Consider the following 8,407-nt stretch of genomic DNA (forward strand, 5'->3'; position numbering starts at 1 on the left):
AACAGTTAACTCCTGTGAAAAGTGCTGTTTGATTCTGCACTTTGCAAAAGATGATGTTAGCAACCATCTGGGAATCTCCTGGTATTTAACACACCAGTGCAAACAGCAACTGTAGCACTTTCTAGGTGGTGGGAAAAGGCATCCAGGTGAGCTGAAAAGTTGCAGCCGGTAGGTGTGGGGATTCTTATTTCTTGTCTTAATCGGAAACCGTTTCTTAGCCTGCTGTCATTTCTGAGTAATAGTCCAAACTGCTTCCCCCTCCTTGAAGGGAGAGGATGTGGGGGAGGAGGAAGTGGCTGCAGGGTCCCAAGGGCTGGCTTGGGAACCGGTGCTGGTGGAGCCTTCAGAACAGCCCTGCTCAGGGGCCCCGAGACCTCAGGGGAGCTGTGTCAGAAGAGCAGGAAGCTGGGGGACGGGGGTGGGGCGGGGTGGAGTGTGTGTGTGACCCAGACTCCATGTTGCCTGAGTGTCAGCACTCTCTGCCCTTCCCCTGCCATAACTATGTCAGGTGGCCGTGGATTTAGCTCCAGGGACTTTGTTGCTGCAGAGGGCACATTTTATCTCAAGCCAGCCGGTCCAGATAAAGAGGGCATCAGGCTGCCAGTGTCAGACGTGCCACTGGCACATGTGCCCTCGGAGGTGGAAGGGTCTTAGTCCTTCTGGTTGGCACCTTTGCTCCCGTGGACTTGTGTGTTCGCAGGGATAGTGGCTGTATGTTTGGTCTTTGATCCTGGCTTCTGGCCCAGAGGTTGTAAAACCCTTAGAATGTCCAGGGTGGTAAGAGTGTCATTCTAATGCTAACGAGAGGACTGGGGGCCCAGACAGCGTCAGGGTGGGGGCCAGTGGTGGTCGGAAGACCAAGGCAGAACTAGAGGGCAGGACCTAGAGCTCAAGCCCTGGCCTCCCAGAAGGCTAGAGGTTGAGTTAATCGCAGGTGGTGAGTGCTTACTCAGCTGTGCCTGTGTCTTCAAGCCTCCAGAAAAGCCCCAAATGACAAGGTTCCGAGAGCTTCCGGGCTGGTGAGCACCTGGAGGTGCTGGGAGGGTGGTGGTGCTCCTCGACCCCAGCCCTCACCTGTGCTACGCATCCTGCCAGCTGGCTGTTCTGAGCTGTACGATAAACCGGCACCAGTGAGCAAAGTGCCTTCCGGAGTTCTGAGCTGTTCTAGCAAATTGGTGAATGTGAAACTGGGGGTCCGGGGTTAGGGGAGTAGGAAGCCTCAACGTTGCAGCCAAGTGTGGGTACCCTCGGCACCCAACACTTTTGACTGGCATCAGAAGTCAGGGCAGTCCGGGGGGACTGACCGCTTGAACCCGGCCACTTAGTGTCAGAACTGAATTGCATTGTGGGCCACGCAGTTGTTGTGTGCAGAGCTGGAGAACGGGTTGTGAGTGTGGGAAAGCCCCACTCGCTTGGTGTCAGCAGCGCTGCAAGTGAAAGCAGGGCAGACTGATGTATGCTGATCTCTCTGCATTGAATCTGTTCAAATCCTGTGTAGAAAAAAGAGAACTTTGGAACTTGTTACTGTCCTGTTTCCTTTCTGTGTTCAGATAACAGCCCGGTCAGTTTTGCTGTTGCTTAATAATCCCTGGGAACATTTGGATTTGCTGAGCATCGGGGGCTGAAGGAGGAACGCGTCATAGCCGTGCTGGTTGGGAGAAATGGACAGGGATCGTGGACAGGGTCCCTCTGGTTTTCAGACCTGGAGAAAAGATTTGAAGCCATTTTAAGTTGAGAATATATTCCCAGGCCTGTCGACGACAGGAGTCACAGAACCAAGCATTTCTGTTCTGTCTGCCGGACTATTGATTTGAATATCGCTCTGCTCCTGAGGAGCTCTTGGCACATCAAAGTGTGTTTTAAAACTCGAACCTGATTGCTAGGATTCACGTGGAAACTACAAGGACTGCCTGGTCAGGCTCAATCTTCCTCATCCTCCTTCCTTCTGTCATCAATTTTACAATGTCATCAGCGTAATCTGAGAACCTGCTGTCCTTAGGACAAAGGTCTCAAGCCTGAGCAGAGGTCAGAACCCCCTCCTGGGTAAGCAGGTAGCTGGGCCTCCCCCAAGTCTCTGACTCAGTAAGTCAGGGGTGGGGGTGGGGGTGGTGGCTAAGCGTTTGCGTTTCTAGCATTCTCCAAGGCTCCCAGGTGACAACTGTGCTGCTCCATCTGCTACTTCTGGACCACACCTGAGAACCAAAGAGGAAAAGTGCAATTTACACCTGGAGTTGATGCAGGGTGGGGACTCCGCTGTGAGGTGGGGGCCCCTGCTAGGGAGTAGTGCCGGCTGCCTCTCTCCCTCTTACCCGGAAATAAGCAAAAGCTTTCCCAAGAGACTCCAGACGTTTCTTTCTACTTTCCTCTTACCAGACAGAATCACAGCGCTGAGGTGCCAGGGAAGTGGGAAATTCACGTTTTCTAGAGGAGGGGTGTGGAGGACAGGACGGGGCTGGGGGTGGCTGCCACCAGCTCAGGGAGGGCCACGGCACAGCTGGGGGTTTGGGGGGCTCACTTGGCCTTTCAGGACCCATCCAACGTGACCCATGGGTGGTGTATTTAAGGCGCTTCATATCCCCCCCTTCAAAACTTCCTCAAAGCCAATGTTTTAGATGAGCACCTAAGGGTTTTAAAACACTTTACTAAAATGAACTATTGCAGATCCCTGAGACTGACTGACGTTGGGAACTGTCATGCTGTCTTGCAGCCAGTCCAATGTCACAGCTTTGTGGTCTGACCGAGATGGCTCGGGGGTCGTCCCTGGCTGGGTGGATGGAGACGTGAGAACCGTAGAGTCACGGTGTGTGGCTGGACAGGACGAGTCTACGCACATTTCAAGGATCAGGAAAACTCTGAGCCAGTTAACCACTGAAGTTCTGTGTGGATGAGAGTGTTCGGTGGCTTCGTTAAAGGGTTCAAGATTTGAAATCTTTTGTTTCATTAATAATAAGGCTGTGAAGGCCAGAAAAAGGGGGGCAAAGTATCTTTTCTCTAAGCTCTGAATGTGTTTTTCACCTTAATCAGTTCACTAGCACCACTGTTTACATATTTGAGAACCATACTTATGTCCTTTTGAACAAGATTTTGGGATATCTAACACTTTTTTTAAAAAATTCTCATAGTGCCTAACAGTAAGCACTGAATGAATCCCTCTTCAATGGTTAACTGGTACAAAAATATATGATTTCCCTGCATATTTCTTACTCTGTGTAGGTAAGTAGAGAGATGGTATCTTTTAACAGTGGAAAAAGCAAGGTATATCACTATTCCTGCCTCACTCAATGTTTCCAAATTCACTTGTTTCGGAAGGAAGTTGGACAGCTCACTCGAGCCTCCTCTCCGCGTCACGCCCTGGGCAGATGAGAGTCCAACACAAACAGGCCCAACACGGGCCATCCAGGAGGGCAGCAGGGGTGGTGGCCGCGTGCACTTGGACACGTTATTTCCGTCTTTGGAAGCAAGCCCTGGGTCTGCCCGCGTGGCTGTCCCCAGCGGGAGGGGACACGCTCTGCAGAACCAGAGGCTGAGTGGGTGAGCAGTGGGAGGCCGGAGAGGACAAGTCAGCAGGCGGATTTATTTTTGTCAGGAAATATGCTTTGTCCAAACGCCTAGAGGAGAATGTGTTGCCTTCATTCCTGCACAGTCATTGTTATAAAATAATACAATTGGTGAGGTGGGCGAAGTGTGGAAATTATGCCCCGTGCTCCTTGCATTTGAGAGCTACAGGCAGCTATCAACCGTGAAGTCTAGAGGGGACCTGAGACTCTCTATTAAGGTGAATATTATTTATTTTCAGTTGCTTGGATGTTTTCTCAAGGTCAAGGATGGGACGCTCTGGTGAGAGGCCACCACGTGCTGCCTCTCGGAGCGTCTTACACTCGGGTAGGGAACACATGGTGGGGCAGAGACACAGAAGGGCAGGCTCAGGCCAAGGAGAATAGCCGTCTGGGGCCCTACCTGTCCTTTGCACAGTTCCGCCCCCCATGTCCCCAGATCTGCACCTGAGCTGACAGATCACAAAGCCTTTCCTCCCGAGAAGTCTCCAGGCCAAGGCGAGCTGAGTGAGATGCATTCCCTGTTCATCCCAGCAAGGGGAAGACAGAAATGTGGGGAACAGAGGAGGAGACCGTGGTCTTAGTGGCCAGGACACTCGTCTCTGCAAGAGCATCAGGAGTTTAACAGAGAAATGACCAAAGCGAGTCAGAGAACATGAGTCAGGGTGAAAGATGCTGACTCACAGACCAGGGTGCGATGAGAGCGACACGAAAGTGAGGAAATATTCCTCCTCCACTTCTTTTTTTAATCTCCTCAAATTCCTTTTTACCTTTTTTTTTTTTTTTTTTTTGGTGAATATGATGCCTTCACTAAAAAAGTCTTCCCTTTTGTTTTCTCTGTTAACGTCCAGGAATTATTAGATTGTTACTGAAGTACCAGCTCTTTTCGCAACTTTGGATGCTCAATAAATACCTCGCAGGAAGGGGCCGGGGAGAGAAGGCACCTGGAGGGGCCACACACGGGAGCCTGGGCCACCCCGTGTGCGGGTGTGTGGACGGGGGACTCTGGGCGGGACGGGGGGGCTGGGACCTGCCGTGCAGCTCTGCCCGACGGCAGCGTCACAGCATCAAAGCCGCCCGGGCTTCTAAAGTAGTGCAGAATTTCTTTCTTTCTTTTTTTTTTAAAGTCTGTTCAGGAATTCTTTAGCCATCTCTTATTCCTACACACACAGATCCCTTTTATAGAGAAAATAGGATCTAGACATTTAGAAAAATCATTTAACCAGCACAACTGCTTTTGGAGAGATTAAGAAACTACTTTCTATAAATGTCGTAGGAAAGTAAAAAAGGCCACACGCCTGTAGAAGGCAGTTGTATGAATCCAACTCGTTCTACATGTAGAATAGTTCTCGAATCTTCCCCTTCCTTATGCTTAAAAAAAAACAGGTTTAGGTTACTTTTTAAAAAGTTACACCTATTTTGTGAATGTCTAGCTGGTAACCAAAACAAAGGGGACCTAAGCAGAGCTTCACAGACGAGGGCCAGGTGGTGCTCTTCACTTAGTAAATCACATCGCTATCGAGGTAGCTGAGCACCGAGGAACGTGCTTTAGAAGGAACTTACTGATTTCCTCATATTGTCAATATATTCGTCGTTCTTCAAAAGATCTTAAAATATTTAAAATATATGGCTTTAAAAAAATAAAATAACATATGTAGCTCCTTCATTTAGATACATCTCTGAAGACCCTCAAGTCTCCGGTCCAGGACTCCGCCACCTCTGGGCTTTAGATGAGGGGCCAGCCCATGAGAGAGAAAAGACAGACCAATCTAGAAAGACATGGACTAATAAAAGCTCCAGAAAGAGAAACTGTCAAGGAAACATTACAAGAACAATTTCCAGAATCAGAGGATACGAATTTCTGGACTGCAAGTCCACCCCAAATGCCTGGCATGCTGGGCGAAAAGAGATTTACATCAAGACACATAATTGTGAGACTGCAGGACAGTGGTTCCAAAACCTTCCGGAAGGAGGGACAACAAGTCATAAAGGACACGGATTTTATCCACAGCGATGCAGGAAAATGATGATGTAGCAAGGCCTTCAAAATCCTGAGGGAAAATGGGTTTCGATCAAGAATTCCACACTTCCATCAATTAAGTATGATGACAGAATTGAGATATTTTCAGTCATGCGAGGCCTGAAAAAACATCATATCCCTCTCGTGCATGTATCTCAGGAAGCCATGGGAGGATAAGCTCCACCAAAACTAGAGAGGAAATCAAGTGATGAAGACATCGATTCAGCACAAAGGACAGAACATGGGGAGACAGAATTTTCACAATCCACCGACTTCCCAGAAGATGGAAGAGTTCAGCCTCCCAACACCTCTTCCTGCCCCTTTTTGTTCATTCAGCTTAGTCATAAGGCAACACTAAAGAACAAATCTCTGGTCAGTATTTACATGATTATGACATTAGGCATGTTGTTTTCAGCTGAGCCAGTTGTATACCATGATTAATTTTCATCATCATACAACCTCATGTGTTCCCTGGAATCGAGTCAGACAAGGTACGAATACCCAATTCCACCTTCCCGCTTGCACACAGGCTTCGAGAACCCTTCATCTCCCTGCTCCCGTACGGACCGAGGGTTCTCTGGGTCTGCACGGCGGCTGGACCAAGGCCTCCTTTCCTCCTCGTCCCGGGAATTACCTTCCTCTCCCCGGCGCTGGGTTCCTTGTTTCCCCGAGTCCCTGTCATCTTGTTCTAGATTCACTCCTTGAGTTTGTAGTGGGTGAATGAGTAAATGGGAATTAGGGAGGTGGAAACTAAGTACAGACTATTCTCTGAGACATCTGCTTAGGAGAAGGAAGAAGCCTTATAAGGATGTATTTAGGAATCCGGGGGCCGAGACCAGCAGCAATCCAAATAAAAAAGTTAAAAGCGGGTACTGCGGGGGCGGAACAGGGCAGGGGATGGCTGTTCCTCACCACAGGGCTGGCACGGCCACTCACCAGGCACAGACAACTGCGGGGAGAGAGACAGGAAGGGGACCATTCCCCAGGCCGAGGGGGAGAACAGGAGCGGAAACTACTGCCAGTGTTTCCACCTGCTGGAGCCTAAGGTGAAGGTGTGGCAGGAAAGATTTTTACACCCCAGAGAGGCTGGAACAGCCGAGGCGTTACCCTGGCAGACCAGAGTGCAGGGTGGCGGCAGGGAGACCCCCGGGCCTATTCCAGGGGGTCTGAAGTAAAAGAACCCCACTGGGTTAACACGAAAGAGGGAAAGGAGACAGAACCAACAGGTGCCATTACTGACTGGATCAGAACAGAAGGGAGGGATTGAGGATGATTCGTGGGTATCTGACTCAGATGACTGAACAACAGATGATGCTTTTCCTCCAAATGAGAGAATTTAGCCGGAGGGTTTGGAAGGGGAAAAAAAGAGTTAAGTTTGGGACATGTGTTTAAGGTACGAAGGGGACAGCCAGGTGGTGTCCAACAGGCAGTTGGATATAGAGCTGTGGTTTTGCAGTGAAGGCCAGCTGAGATTAAAGCATGTGCTGGTCATAGAAGAAACTCGAGGCCAGGAGAGTAGATAAAAATCACCTAGGGAGAGGGCTGAAGGGGAACGTTAGCAGGAACACATTCATCGGGTGTGGGCCTGTGTGATGGAGGGGGCCTGGTGGAAGTCAGTCTGATCCGCAGGCAAGGGCAGGCCTCGCTCCGTGAGCGTGGGCTGCAGGGAAAGGGGTGGGAAGGGAGGAGGTGGAGGCGGGTTTTTGTGGGGTTCTCTGGGGAGCCCGGCTGTGACAAGAAGAATCAGAGCACTGGGGAGTCGGGGAGTGAGCTAAAAATTCAAGGGTTTGACCCTTCTCCCCGCTCAAGGTGGGAGAGATTTGAGGGCATTTATATGCCAGCACAGGGAGAGTTTGAAAACATGGGACAGACAAAAGCAAAGTCTTATCCTGCAAGCCAGCAATCACACGCTTAAATATTTGCCCAGCACATGTGAAAACTTAGGTCCACAGAAAACCTGCACATGGGTGTTTATAGCAGCTTTGTTTGTAATTGCCAAGAACTGAAGTAGCCAACGTGTTCTTCAACGGGTGAATGAATAAACAAACGGTGGTGCATCCACACATGGAATACGAAGAACTGAGCTATCAGGCCACAGAAAGAAATGATGAATCTGAAATGCACATGCTCAGGTAAACACAAAGGTCTTACCTGGATGGTCCTCAGACTGCAAGTTGTTGCCCTGCAGCAGCGGGTGTCTGGGGCTTGGCCCGGGTCCCTTTCCTTTACCTTAATGGTGTTTGGTTGTTGTCTTAAAGCAAACCAGAATCGTTTAAGTAGAAGAGCAACACCTTAATTCCTTTCTTGCAAAACCACAACCTCCAGTCTCAACTCTTGCTAAGGCTGCAGCTGGGCCCTTTGGCTTTGATTTAATTAGGGCAAGTTTTCCCAAACCTGCAGAACTGTCAGTCTTGGGACTCTAATTCAACTTCGATTCCAAGTTGCAAGCAGAAAAAGCTTCTCTTAGCAAGGCTGTATTTTCTTCTTCACTGTGCTGGGAATGGCAGAGGGGGAAACCAGCTTCCTTAAGTCTCAGTATATTGTTCTTTTGCAGGACTTTGTAGCTGGCATTTACTGAACACTCGTGTGTCATTGCTTTCCACATAGGCTATGGTCTGTCCCCGCCGTCCCCACCAAATTCATGTTGCAATCCTAACCCCCAAGATGATGGTGTTAGGAGGTGGGGCCTTTGGGGAGGTGATGAGGTCATGAGGGTGGAGCCCTCATGAATTGGATTAGTGCCCTTATAAAAGAAGCCCAGAAACATTCCTCACCCTTCCCTCCATGTGAGGATGCAGGGGGAGAGGGCTGTCCATGAACCAGAAAGCAGGCC

Source organism: Lemur catta, chromosome 18 (assembly GCF_020740605.2).
Source record: "Lemur catta isolate mLemCat1 chromosome 18, mLemCat1.pri, whole genome shotgun sequence".
Classification (NCBI taxonomy): domain Eukaryota; kingdom Metazoa; phylum Chordata; class Mammalia; order Primates; family Lemuridae; genus Lemur; species Lemur catta.